The sequence below is a fragment of the Pinus tabuliformis genome, chromosome 7 (assembly GCF_031772625.1).
Source record: "Pinus tabuliformis cultivar Carrire ecotype Pingquan chromosome 7, CPIR1, whole genome shotgun sequence".
Taxonomy (NCBI): Eukaryota; Viridiplantae; Streptophyta; class Pinopsida; order Pinales; family Pinaceae; genus Pinus; species Pinus tabuliformis.
Genome location: NC_142293.1, coordinates 1,289,674,431 through 1,289,689,432, shown reverse-complemented (window position 1 = coordinate 1,289,689,432; position 15,002 = coordinate 1,289,674,431).

The window sequence follows — 15,002 nt, the reverse complement described above, 5'->3', positions numbered from 1 at the left end:
GCTTGATGAAATTGTTTTGGATATTTTTTTTAATGATTCATTGATTGATGAAATTGTTATGGATATTTTTTTTAGTATATTAAATTGTATGTGATAAAGTCAAAAATCACCTCTTTTTTAGATTTTCATTGATCAATTTCCCTTAAGGCCATCAAGTTCACCATTTGGTCCCAGGTTAAGGAAATATAGGAGTCATGAAGTGGAATTGTCCAATCACTTAAATCTTCAGACATGTTTCTTTTTAGTCACTTTATACCTTCTTTCTATGTAAATTTTTGATGAAAGTAGTCTTGGAACATGAGGGGCGTCAATAGTAAGTGAAAACAAACTCCTAAAAGAAAAATGATATGCAAAGCACCCATAAATAATGTTGATATAAGAAGAAAAAATATTAAGTGAGGTTCAACCTCATATAATTAGAAAATGGGGGAGGAATTTCCAAGTAGTAGTGATTGATGCTTAGAGATACTTGGGTGGAATGGTTATTATTTGAAATGATTAAGACATCAAGGTTACCAATATGTTTACCTCTTTTCGCATTATGACAATACAATTTTAGTTAATTGACATTGAGGACTACTACCATGTATCCAATGTCTATGACTCCAATATCGCAAATGGAAAACCTCTATTTCTAAATTTTATTTCTAGCACAAGTAATTTATACTCCCCATCTCCATGGATTGTTGGGAGTGACTTCAATATTATAAGTGTCTCGAGAAAAAGAAAGAATGAATCGAAATGTTTAACAAGATATTTTGTAAGCTATACCATTAAAGCCACAAAGTAGTCTCCATTAAAGTTGTCAAGAAATGAGTCTCCAACCCACACATGTGGATCAATGAGATGTAATACATGTGTGTGTGGTTACGAACTCAATACACCTCTATAATAACTCCACAAACTTATGTATTTCACTCTGTCACATAAATTGACAATAGTGTGACATAAGTAAACCAAGAGTAGACATGAAAGCCTTAGGAAACAAACATTCCTTAGATCCTCAATTAGGTGCTTAAATGATGAAGTGAAAATGCAAGGAGAAAAGAAGAATTCATGATTTAACCATCACATACATGTGATCAAGTGTGACTAGGAGTGTATATATTCATATATTTTCCAAAGAGGGAGTGAATACATGAGTTACCATTTATTGGCCCTTATTTTTCTTTCTTTTTCATTTTCTTATATATAGGACTTAGGGAATAAGGTTTTCATAAGTTTGGCACTCATAGATATAATATTTACATGAATTTTCACTTCAACCTTAGAGTTTAGACTTAGATAAATCAATATAGTGTATGTTTAATGATTTTGGCTTTCACTTTTTTATTGTATTTCATCACAAATACAAAAGGGGAAATATTTTGCCACAAATCTATGAATGCTTAATCATAAAGTCGTCATGTGATGAAAGCAAATTAATGATGTTATTCTCTACGAAAATGATGGGTATTCTTGAGAAAATCTTATGCTTGTGGATGTTTCCTCCCTGGTTGAGAGGGAGTAAGGGTAGACACCATGTTATCCATGTGTCATGTACTATGGCTAGGATTAAAAATCGTAAGCCTAGTAAAGGCACTAGTAGGGATAATGGTGGATTGGATAAACATCTGGGACCAATATTCTTTGAGAATTTGGACATTGACTAGGACTAATCACCATAAGTCAAGTACATTAATCCAAGATAAGAATAGTCATGAGGATTGACATTTTCTGGTGTCAAATATTATGATAGTGGATTAGGAAATGATCATGTGAGGACATACCTGGTAAACATCTTGGTGGGGTAAGTGCCTTGAAAGGCAGTGGTGTCCAAATTTATGCCTCCCAACATTGTGCTCTGATCTAATGGAGAGATAAACTTGTTAGTCAAGGCCTTACTATTTTGAAAATTTTGGCTATGATGATGTAAATCATCATTGATGCTTATCAATCTAGATCCCTTCTTATATGAATATTTCAACTTGAGAGTACTTTTTTGTCTCATTATGAGTACCTCGCTAGTTTAGAGGGAGGGTCATCATCTTCATTATTGCCATCATCACCACCATCAATGTGATCATTATTGTCATCATTTCATTATCATCATAATCACCATTCATGTCTTCTTCATGATCATCATCATCATGATTTTGTATATTGTCGTCAATTGTTCATAATTATAGGTATCATAAGAAATATCACCAACCTTAGGACACATGATATATGAAAGAAAAATAACCACTTTATTTTTTAGAAATGATTGATGATTATCAACATCACTACCATTATCATTGTCATTATAATTGTCATCATCCCCATCATCATAACTAATATAAGTTTTATCATAATTTTTGTCATCTTCATCATGAACATCATAATCATCATTCATGCCATTATTGTTCTTGATTATGACCAAGATGAAAATAATGATAATGATGATCAGATGATCATGACTTGGAAGATGACGCCAAAGATAATTATTATGATTTTTACCATGATAACATTTAAAAATTGGGAGGAATGGCCAAGGTCATTAGCATCATCATCATTGTCATTGTAACTCCCATCGTCTTTATCATCATTGTCATTATCATAACAATCACAATTCATGTCATCGTCATCATCTTCATTATCATCATCGTTATAATTATTGACATTGTCATCAGTTGTTCATAATTTTCAATGTCATAAGAAATATAATCAATGCAAAAGATATGATGTGTGTTGGAAAATGGATGCAAAAGTAAACAAAAAAATGGGGGCAAAAATAGATGTAAATTTGGATGAAGAGTGGACACAACATAAATAGATGAAAAACAAGACAGAAAAATTGAACAAAAGTGGATGAAAAAGTATATGCAATAGTTCATACAAACTTGAACACAAAATCTGACTCAAACATGGATGAAAAAGTGGAAGAAAACATGGGCACAATAGTAGGCATAAAACTTAGCATGAATTGTGGTGAAACAAATGTGGATACTCCAATGAATGTAAAAAAAAAGGGACACAAACTTGAATGCAAAAAGGAGGAAAACTTGGATGAAAAAAGGGATGTAAACATGGGCCAAACATGGGTGCAATTGTGAACACAAAATTAGTTGCAAAACTAGACAAATCAAAAGTGGATGTAAAAGTAAATTCGAAATGGGATGCAAAAAACATAAACAATATTTGAAGCAAACTTGGACACAAAAGAGGATGCAAATATGGATGCAATAGTGGAAGAAAATGTGGGTTGCAATGATAGGAATAAGATATGGCACAAATAATAGCACAAAAAAGGTGGATGTAATAATAGACACAAAAAAATATGCAAACTTAGATGCAAGACAAGATGCTATAAGGGATGTAAAAGTGGATGCAAACACGGGTGCAACATGAGAAACAAAATTGGATGCAAAATATGGATGAAATGGAAGTACATGCAAAAGAAGATACAAAATGAGATGCAAAACCCAACACAAAAGTGGATGCAAAAATAGATGAAATATTTTAGCGAAGGAGGATGTGAAGATGGATGCAAGATTGGAAGCAAATGTGGGTACAATAGTATGTGCAAAACGTGGAACAAATTTTGTCACATCAAAAGTAGATGTAATGATAGATGCAAAAAAAGAAGCAAATGAAGATGAAAAATAGGATGCAAAAAGGGATGTAAAAGTGGGTGTAAACATGGGTGCAACAATGGATGTAAAATAGGTTTTGCAACTTATTTGAAAGAGCAATTTTGTCCCAACAATTAGACTTGTAGCATAAAGAACATGGTTAATACATATGATTCGACCAAAAAACTAGTTACTACCAAAATTCAACCAAAAAAAATATTACTGCATAAAAATAGAATTAAAAACAAAAAAAATAAAAACAAAAATTTCCCAAATTAAAAATAAATAAATGATAAACTCTTTTTTACCAAAATTTAGTGATTTTTTTAGTGCTAATACTAACATCACCATTACAACAAGATATTTTTTTAGTGCTAATACTGCCATTACAACAAGATATAAGAGGGATATAATGCAAAAAGTTTAATAATAATATGTATGTAGAAGATGGTCTTCAGACTGGTGAATTCATGATAATCAATGGGACTACAGTCAAAATAATTGGATGTTATTTACTTTTTTACATAGATTGTCAAAATAATTGCATAAATCAATTTTTTTTAACCAAAATTTAACAAAAACTTTGCTAGTGCTAACATTAGAACCACCATTACAACAAGATATCTTTCTAGTGTTGACAACACCATTATAGTAAGATACCTCAAGAGAGACAGAAAATTTAAAAAGTATGATAGTAATATGTATCCAGAAGATGGTAGTGAAACTAGTAATTGTTCATTCTCATTATCATAATCATTGTCATCATCATCACCATCATCCTTGTCATCGTTATTGCCATCATTACATTATCATCATAATCACCATTCATGCCATCATCATCAGCTCCATCATCATCATCATTATGGACATTGTTTGCAATTGTTTATAATTATAGACGTTGTAAGAAATATCATCAACCCAAAAAATGTGATCAGTGCTAGAAAAGGGTTGTTTAGGACACATTGATATACGTAAGAGAAATAACAACTCTATTTTTGAGAGATGATCGATGATCATCATCATCACCACCATTATCATCGTCATTGTCATTTTTATCATCCCCATCATCATCATTAATGTAATTTCTATCAACATTCTTGTAATCATCATCATCATTCATGCCATTATTGTTTTTGATGATGACCTAGATGAAAATGATGATGATGACACCAAAGATAATGCTTATGATTATGACAATGACAACATCTAAAATTGGGAAGATTCACCAAGGTCATTAGCGTCGTCATCATCATAATCATTGCCATCATCATCATTAATGTCATTGTAACCACTATCGTCTTTATCATCATAATCACAATTCATGTCATCGCCATCATCTTCATTTTCATCATTGTAAATATTATTGACATTGTCATCAATTGTTCATAATTGTCAATGCCATAAGGAATATCATCAATGCAGAAAATATGATGAGTGTTGGAAAAGGGATGCAAAAGCGAACATAGAAATGGGGGCAACAATAGAAGTAAAATTGGATGAAAAGTGGATACAACATAAGTAGATGCACAACAACATGAAAAACCTAACACAAAAGTGGATGCAAAAGTAGATGCAGTTGTCAATGCAAACTTGGATGCAAACATGAAGGCCAAAGTGGAAGCAAACATGGGTCCAATGGTAGGTGTAAAACTTGGCACAAACTGTGGTGAAACAAATGTGGATGCAACAACAGACACAAAAGTAGATGCAAAAGTGGATGAAACAAAAGTGGATACAATAGGGGATGCAAAAACATACACAATATCTGATGCAAACTTGAACACAAAAGAGGATGCAAATGTGGATGCAAACGTGGAAGCAAATGTGGTTGCAATGGTAGGCGCAAGATATGGTGCAACAAAAGTGGATGTAACAATAGACAAAAAATATGCAAAATAAGATGCAAAAATGGATGTAAAAGTGGAACCAAACATTGATGCAACAGGAAAAACAAAATTGGATGAAAAAAATGGATACAATGGAAGCAGATGCAAAAGTAGATACAAAACGAGATGCAAAACCCAATGCATAAACCTGACACAAAAGTGGATGCAAAAATAGATGCAATATTTGATGCAAAAGAGGATGTGAACATGGATGCAAAATTGGAAGCAAACGTGGATACAATAGTGAGTGCAAAACATGGTACAAATTATGGCATAACAAAAGTGGATGTAATGATAGATGAAAAAAAAGAATCAAAGTATGATGCAAATGAAGATGTAGAAAGGGATGCAAAAAGTGAAATTTAAAATGGGTGTAACAGTGGATGCAAAATTGTATGCAAAAGTGGATGCAATAGAAGTCGATGCAAAAGTAGATGCAAAACGAGACACAAAACCCGATGCAAATCCTGGTCCAAAATTGGATACAAAAAGGGATGCAAAAATAGATGTAGTAGTTGATGAAAACCTAGATGCAAATGAGGATGCAAACGTGGATGCAAAATTATAATCAAAAGTGGGTGCAAAAGGAGGTGCCAAACTAGGCACCAATTGTGGCACAAAAATATTAGATGCAATAGTGGGTACAATAATAGATGCAAAAGAGGATGTAAATATGGATGCCAAACAAGATGGAAAAGTGGATGCAACAAAAGTAGATGCAAAATTATATGCAAAACTAGACACAAAACTCGATGTAAAACGTGGCGCAAAAGTGATGCACAAATGGATGAAAAAATGGATGCAAAAAATGATTTAAAAAAGGATGCAAAAAAGGATGCAAAAGTTGATGCAAGTGTAGGTGCAAAAAGTGGATGCAAATGAGGATGCAAAAGTATGTCAAACAAAAATAGATGCCAAAATTGATGCAAAACCTGGTGCAAAGGATGACATAAAACTTGGCATAAAATTTGGTGCAAAACGTGGTGCAAAACCTATTGCAATACCTGGTGCTAAACTTGGTGTAAGATTTGGTGCAAAACTTGATGCAAATTTTGTGTCAAGTTTTGCACCATATTTGATAAATGGATGCAAATAGCACCAAAAATGGGCTCTAGATGCAAAAAAAGAAGTAAAAAGGGACGCTAATCGCTGGTTTTGTTGTAGTGTATTCAATTTCCAATGTATCGATTTCGGTGTGCATTGATCAATAAATGATAAAAATAATGTACAATAAAATTAATGCATGTATATGTAATGCACTTATCTTAGTGTACATGTTGATTTATATTTCAATTTCTATATTAATTTCAATTTCAATTTTTATTTTTCTGTGTTTCTATAGAGAGTATTTTTAGAAGAATTAAATTCAATCTATATTCCTCAGTATTTATTATATACATGTTTACCTTGATGATTGTTATAGGTATATTTTGGAATATTTAGGCCTAGCAGATGTAGGAAGCAACAAAGAGGATAGCAATGTGTGGCTTAAAAAACAAAGATATGGATACATGGCCTTATTACTAGAAGGAAAAGAACGTCGAGGGATATGTTATTACAAGGGGGTGGGAATGCAATATCCTAGTTTTGATCCTCAAATTTTAATGATAAATGTTGTATATTATGTAAATTGGATTACATGATGGAATAAATCCATGTTCGTTGAGATATAATGACACCATGTTGTAAACATGTGAAATGCAGTGTAAATATTACTAGTCTATAATTGAAGGCTATGGTTCATAAGGGTCCCAATGAAGGGATATGTTTACAATGTGGTGCCTATATTTCCAACGAGAGGCTTGTGATTTTGGTGATCCAGGTGGATATTGGTTGCCACCTTCCAAGTCCATCTCGACCCCCACCATTGTTTCTCTCAGCATTTTCAGTTTCCTTAATTGTAGCACAACTTACTATTTTTAGCAGTTTTTTCGGGTCTTGAACTTCTGGAGCTGTTTTGAGGCCCTAAACAATGCTTTTGGGAAATCTGGGGGCAACATGAGTCCATGGACTGATGTTTCCCTTCACAAAGTGGTAGTTCTCGAATAGATCTAATGAGCTATTGTACGCGTCAAATGAAGATTGTATGACAAAGTTACGACTTTGGGAAGTTGATGTACCAATTTACCCAAATGGGGCCCACAGTTTGGCATTTCATCTTCTAGGGTTAGGTTTTGGAATGTTAAGGGTTTTCCATTGTTTCTCAACAATAAATAGGCCTTCGAGCCTCATTGTAACATAGTTCAGAGACATGTAGCCACCACATCTCTTCTCAGAGATAAGCTACCATCACCCTAGTTGGTTTATTTCCATTACTATTTGTAAGCATATTTTAGAATTTTACATTAATGAAATGAAGCATTATTTCCACTGCATTTCTGTGTTTATGGTTATCTCTATAATTTGTTGCATTCCTGTTTAAGTTTGGATTAGTGGTATTAGAGCGGTCTGCTTTTTCTCTATTTTTCTTTGCATGTCCCCAACGAGGTCGGGATATAAGGAGTTAGGGCTTGAACTCGTCAAACCTTTGCAAGACCAGCCTCACAAATCCCGATGGCCTCCCATGGTAGATGGGAAGAAAGACGAGGGGATAGGATATCCTATCGAAATCTTGCTTGAAGAAGCCCTCGAGCGACAGCGGAGCGCGATGATGGATAGCTTTGCCCAAATCCTTTAGCGACTACCCAGACGCGATGCATTGGCTTCCAGCAGCCAGTCTGGAAATACAACTCCCTTTAAGCTACAAGTTAATTTTGAAATCCCCATATTTGTGGGTCAGATAGATGCAGATGTTGTAGATAAATGGTTAAATCTACTAGAGGATTATTTTTCTTTTCATGAATTTTCGAGTCAGGAAAAGATTGTTTTCGCTCTTCTCAAAGCAGCCCCCCACGTCAAGGACTCATAGGAAACCTACTGCGAGTAGAGGGATGAAAATACTGGCTCACTATTTTCAGCCACACCCACCTGGAATTCATTCCAGGATTCCATCAAGGAGAAGTATTACCCTGTCAGAAGCTATGAGGGTGAATACATAAAGTAGACCACGCTGCAGTAGGGAAGGGACCAAGACGTGACGGAGTTCACCAATATTTTCCATACCCTTTGCATAAAGTTGGGTATCAAGGATTCAGAGCAACATTTGATACTCAAATACTGCGGCTGCCTACACAAGTACATCCAGGAAGAAATAGAATTCCTGAACATCTCTTCGCTCAACACAGCATATCGATATGTCGTCAAGGTCGAGCAAAAGTTTAGACAAAAGAAGCGAGACTTTGGATCTGTGAATTTGAAGCAAGGGAAAGGTGCCCCTAAACCACATAATAAAGGAAAAAACCAAGGCAGGGCAGCCCAAGACAACTTGCCAAAGCTGCAAGCAAAGAACAGTGCTGCGAAGCTGAAAAAGGACACGGGAAAATGGTGTGAGTTCCATAAGAGCTCCACTCACAACACAAGTGAGTGTTGAGCCAAGCAGTCACTGGTGGCAGAGCTAAAGGTTTTAGAATCTGATGCATGTTCTGACTCTGAGCCAGAACCTAACAAGGGGAATGACAAAGGGAAGCACATCATTGATACGGATCCTAACGCCACTGTTGCTACTACCAAGATCCAGAAAAATGAACCCGAAGATCCAGAGGAGGAGGAGCATCTCTTCCAATCCCAGAGGTGGGTAAAGGGCTCCCCGTTATAGTTCATTGTCAATAGAGGGAGCCAAAAGAACCTCATTTCGGCAGAGGTCGTGAAGCAGTTGGGCTTACTGACCACAGCACATCCACAACCATACACCATTGGGTGGCTTCACCAGGGACGGGATCTTTGCGTGAGCTACCAGTGTTTCCTTCCATACAACATCAAGACCTTCACGAATGAGGTATTGTGTGACATTGCTCCCCTTGAACTTTGTGATGTAATATTAGGACAACCATAATTGTGGAAGCGACATGCTATGTATGAATCAAGGCCCTATGCTATTATTATTACACTGGGAAATAAGTTGTACAGAATACCACAGGTAGCGCCGCCTACCGCCATCTCTTTGATTACTGCAAAACAATGCAGTAAGCTCATTTCCAAAACCCAAAAATTTGTTTTCCTGATGATACGCCCTCAAGGAAAGAAGAAGACGGTGGCCATGACCTCTAGACAGGGACCCTCTGCACGACAACTATAGATGGACAAGGTCATGGAGGAGTACGAGGACATCTTCACCTCCCCTGCAGGGGTTCCTCTACATTGTCAGGTCAAGCACTCCATTGATTTGACCCCAGGTGCACCACTATCCAATAGGCCAATTTATCAGCACTCCGTTCTGGAGAACAATGAAATCAAGAGGCAGATTCAGAAGCTCCTGCAGAAAGGTCACGTCCGTCCGAGTTCATTGCCTTGTGGGAGCCCGATCGTGTTGGTACAGAAGAAGGATGGGACTTGGAGACTCTGTATTGACTATCGGGTGCTGAACAAGATCACCGTTCGTAATAGGTACATGATCCCACGGATTGATGACCTCCCGGACCAACTAAAAGGGGGGAAATATTTCAGCAAGATCGATCTGAAGTTAGGATATCACCAGGTACCAATCGAACCCTCTGATGTGTGGAAGACTGCCTTCAAAGCCAACGACGGCCTTTTCGAATTTTAGGTTATGCCTTTCGAATTGACGAATTCTCCTGCTATTAGAGCCTAAATCTACCTCAGGCTGAGAAAGGTAGGATCCAAGGCCAACATCAAACCATGCTTACCCTGGTAGCTAGCCCTACCAGGTCGAGAGAGGGTTCTCTCTTGGTCAATCTCAGCAAGATATGATCACTAAAGGCTTGAGATGACTGATATAACTACTGATCTTAGGCTAGGTATATGTGCAAAGAGTTTGATTGAATAAAATGATGTTTTTTTTGGCTCTAATGGAAAGTCAGATCTTGGGTGCAGGGAATGAGGCTCAGTCTTGCAGAGATCTCAATGGGGCAAGGTAGGCAATTGATTTTGGCACTTCAAATCAAATGAGATGGAGGGATTAGATAGGTGAGGAGTTGAAGAGGGCAAGAGAAGCCATGGATCCTCTTCAAACAGCTGAAAACATCAAAAAACTAAAGCAAACCTTAGATAGAGCACTGCAATTTTAGTGGATTCTACCTTAACTCTTGTTTTATTTAGTTAAGAAGAAATAAGATAGATAATGACATACATAACACATAAGTAAATTCACAAATATAGAGGAAATCACTGTACCAAAACAAAATGCCACATGAATCCTAAAGAGTGCTGCAAACCCTGGTCTCAATTCCTTAGCCAAAATGCTGATACGAGTGTACAATGAACTTCCTTGCTTTCTCAAAAGTCCAACCATGCTAATGACTGAAAAAACATAAGATATAGACAAACCATAGCTCATCCTAGCCTATAGGGGTTGAGCTCAATTTTAGGAGTTGTTCCAACTAATTATAAACTGAGAACTAGAAATTAGGCAATGGAACAACATTCCTCTAGAAACAAGGGAACTGATTCATTCAGTTTCAAACAACTTTTTGATAGATGAATCTATCTCCATAAGTCAAAATTTGACATATTTACATCATGATCCATTCATTTACATTTAATTACATCAAAATTTTTACATTAAGAAGGAAAAAAGTCAAACAGGCAAAAGCTAGATGAAAAACAGAGCATTCCTGGTCAAACTAGGCAAAATTTCCTCTATGCGCCGCACCTAATTCTCTATGCATAGCACCTGTTTGAAGCCAATTTTGGATGCCTTCTTGGTGTCCAAATTTGCTCCAAGTGTGCTTGTTGGAAAGGTATACCTATCTACTTTCCAACCCAAGTAAAATTTTTGAATTTTGCCTCCATTTATTCCTCCAAAATTTAGTTCTCCCAACACTACTTCCTATGTGTCAAAATAGGGGCAGTAAGGTCATTTTTTGAGTGTTTTTGACCTTTTTGAGGGCTCAAAACCTGTCAAAATTTCTTGTCCATTGGGAGGAAAGCATATTTTTTCATGCCAAATCCATTAATGCAAATTTTTTGTCATTTGGAGGCTCCCATCAAAACTGAGCGCCAAGTGGCATAGCGCATAGAGCAGAAAATCTTGTTTTTTGTGCCAAAAATTCCAAAAATGTAAAAATTGCCCCAAATTTTTTGAAATTTGGGTTGACTCTTCTACATCAAGAGCTGTGTTGGGCCAAGGAAGCCTCAACCAATATCTAAAGTCGATCTTGCTCCTTTTGCCTCCTCGGTGCCCTCTTCAACTTTGTCTTTAAGCTCCTGATTCTCACCTTGCAAACTTTGTTCCTCGCCATGTAATGATAAGCCATATGCCTCAACAACGTCTTCTCCCTATTGGACTTCTCCAACAATTTTTCTAAGTGGATATTGACTCTTTCAAGCCAAGATTCCCGATCGGCATTGATCTCTTGCTCAAGTGATGTGAGCTTCACCTTCCTCCTTTTGGCAGCTTGGCAGTTCTCCCGAATGTTTTGCAACTCCATAATTGCCTGTTGATCCTCAAGCTGCTTATTTCTTTGCTCCAGGTACTTTATTATCCACTTATCCCTTTCCAAGTTGAGGGACAAGGCATTAATGTCTGCCTGCTGCTCTTGGATGACTTCTTTAAGATTTGAGCTTTGCGGGCCCACATCAGTATCATCACCCTCAATGAGAATGAAATCAGTCTCCTGCTCACCTGAAGGTCCCTCATCTTGTAATGGCCTCTTACATTTGTCCTGAACCTATTGTGTTGACGAAGGAAGCGAGACCCCTTCCACCCCAGGTGGAGATAATACTCGCTTGGCTGCTGCAAACAACCGTCTAGTGCCCTTCTGATAGGTGATAAACACCGGCAAACTAGCAGTCTGTGTCTCATGACCCTCATGCTGATATGAAGGTCCACCTATCTCATGCAAAGCCTCTAGAGGTCCCTGAGAAGTAGTGAAGAACTCACGAGAAATGAAATCCTCCCAAGAAATGCCCTGCAAACCAAGCTAATGGATGACCACAATCTTAATGAGAGCAAAATGGTAAATATTGTTGAACTGCTGCTGAGGAGTCTTCTGCTATACTAGGGTGGTCATCTTCTCAATATTTCGGCACATGAAGTAGGGAAGATTCATCATCCTTACCCTGGTAAAATGCATCAACAACCTGATATGATAGGCATATAAACGGGAAAATCGGCCCTCACAGCTGAAATACTTCATTATCAGTTTCATCAAAGGAGCATAGGAATCTTTCAGGTACTGAAAAGGAAAAACTCTCCTAAGTTGTCTCAAATAACCGAGCTTGATGTATGGTTCATAATGTTTCCTGTCAATTTGTTGCCTCTTGTTCCATTGCTCTCCAATGTTAGGAATACCGGTTGCTAGTGAAATAGATTCTGGTGTTAAAGTGAATGTTACACCAACTAGAGTGGCTTGACCATCATGTAAATGAAGCACAAACAAATGGGCCAACTCATGGTGAAACTGGATTCTAGAAACCATCTCACAGAACTCATAGCATGATTGGTGTTGGAAACAAGTGATGGCGAGAGGGCAGGCCTGTAACTCAGCAAGGGTAGTGGGTTCCTCTTGAATATGTTTGCCACCTCTATGAGACCTCCTGGGTGCATGTACCTCTGTAGGAGAGTCACTATGTGTCTCCTCTTCATGATCATATGAAGGATCAGACTCCATTTCTGCTAGTGAGTGAGCTTTCTTGATGAAGAATAGGAAATTTATGGTGTTTTTTGATTTTCTGCTACCAAGGGAAAAGTAATATGAGGGACTGTAGAGGGAGGGAAAAATGAGGGATTTTGGGACTATTTGGAACATGGTTTAGTTAGGGAAACAAGGGATTAGGGAGTGATATGGGAGTTTTAGGGATAGCAGCTAGGGTTTGGGAATTGGGGAAATGGGAATTGGGGATAGGGATAAATGATTTTTTGGGGATATGGGAGTTAGGGAATAGGGGAATAAACTAAGAAAATGAGTGTGGGAGTGGAGAAATGAAGAAGTGGCAGAAATAATTTTGGCAGCAAGATGATCAATGCAAACCCTAAGCACTGTTTTCTTTGAGAGATGCAAAGAGGTAGGGTTTGATTTTTGTTTACACAACCACCATAAATTTTATGACAAAGTCCTTCACTAGCCAAGAGGAGATCGTGACTTACTTGCTCACTGAAATATTTGAGCATTTTGGGCGATTTGAGGGAGTTGTTGAAGAATTCGGGCTTGGCAGCTCTATGTGTCGTGCCTCAAACCCAACGTGCCGTGCCCTTTGAGTGCCTCGTGCCTGTTCAGTTTTGCATTGGAATCGCGACCCTATGCATCGCGCCTACTATGTGCATCACGCCATTCACCCAGTGTGCCATGCCTCGGATTTTGCACAGTTTTCTCCAAGTTTCTCTTGTTTGTTCACACACAACTTCCACTTCACTCACACTTTGTTTTTTTTTTTGAATGCAAATGAGCCTTTCATTTGAGCAAATGATTTATATACAAGGAATTTTAATTTTTGTTTCATAAAACCCACTTTTACAATGTTTGGAATATGACTTTATTTTTTAACCCTGTTTGTTGAGCTTTTGACTTTATTTGAGCTTGTGATGAATTGAATGACTTGTGTTTTGATTGTTTTGTAGGGAATTGGAGCTACTAAGGCTAGGGAATGTAACCAAGGTTGCAAGTGAAGTGGTTTAAATATGAAGGAAATGAAATTACATGAATTTATACAATAAAACTTAAAATACTCTGTTTTTTCCTCAAAACGGAGTTTTGAGGAAAGTTACATCTCTGAGCACTTGATTATGAAATTTATTGATACAAGAACCTCCTCATGTGCTTGCTAACTATTATTGGACATTTTGAAAACCTATTTGATGAAACCCTAATGAAACCCTATACCTAATGAAAATGAAACCCTAGAAAAGACCTTTGCAAACTTTTAAAGACAAAAAGGTGACTGCATATGATTTTGATGAATAAACATGGTGCAGCTAAGGACATGAGGGAAAATGTAGGACAAGCCACTACTGTCAGATGATCCATGCTCCTAATGGAATGCAGCTGACTGGGTGGGACACTTAATATGCAATGCAACAAGAGGATTTGATCTCTAACGGAGGGATGAAGATACCGACACTAACACCTACAACCTTCATGAGGCTAATGGATGACATCTTGCGGCCATTCACCAACTCATTTATAGTGGTATACTTGGATGACATTCTGATCATCTTCCAGAGTTGGGAAGAGCACCTCCACCACATCCGACAGGTTCTCCAAACACTGCGGCAATGCAAGCTATGTGCCAATCTGGAGAAACACACTTTTGTTATGACCCAAGTTCAGTATCTAGGATACATTATTGATGAACAGGGGGTGCATTTGGATCCAGCCAAGATCCAATTCATTTGGGATTGGCCATCTCCAACCACTCTGAAATAGCTCCGCAGCTTTCTAGGTCTTGCCAACTTCTACTGCAGGTTCGTGTTGGGGTTTTCTCATATGACTTGGCCCTTGAGTCAAGTCAATAAAGGAAGGAGCAAAAG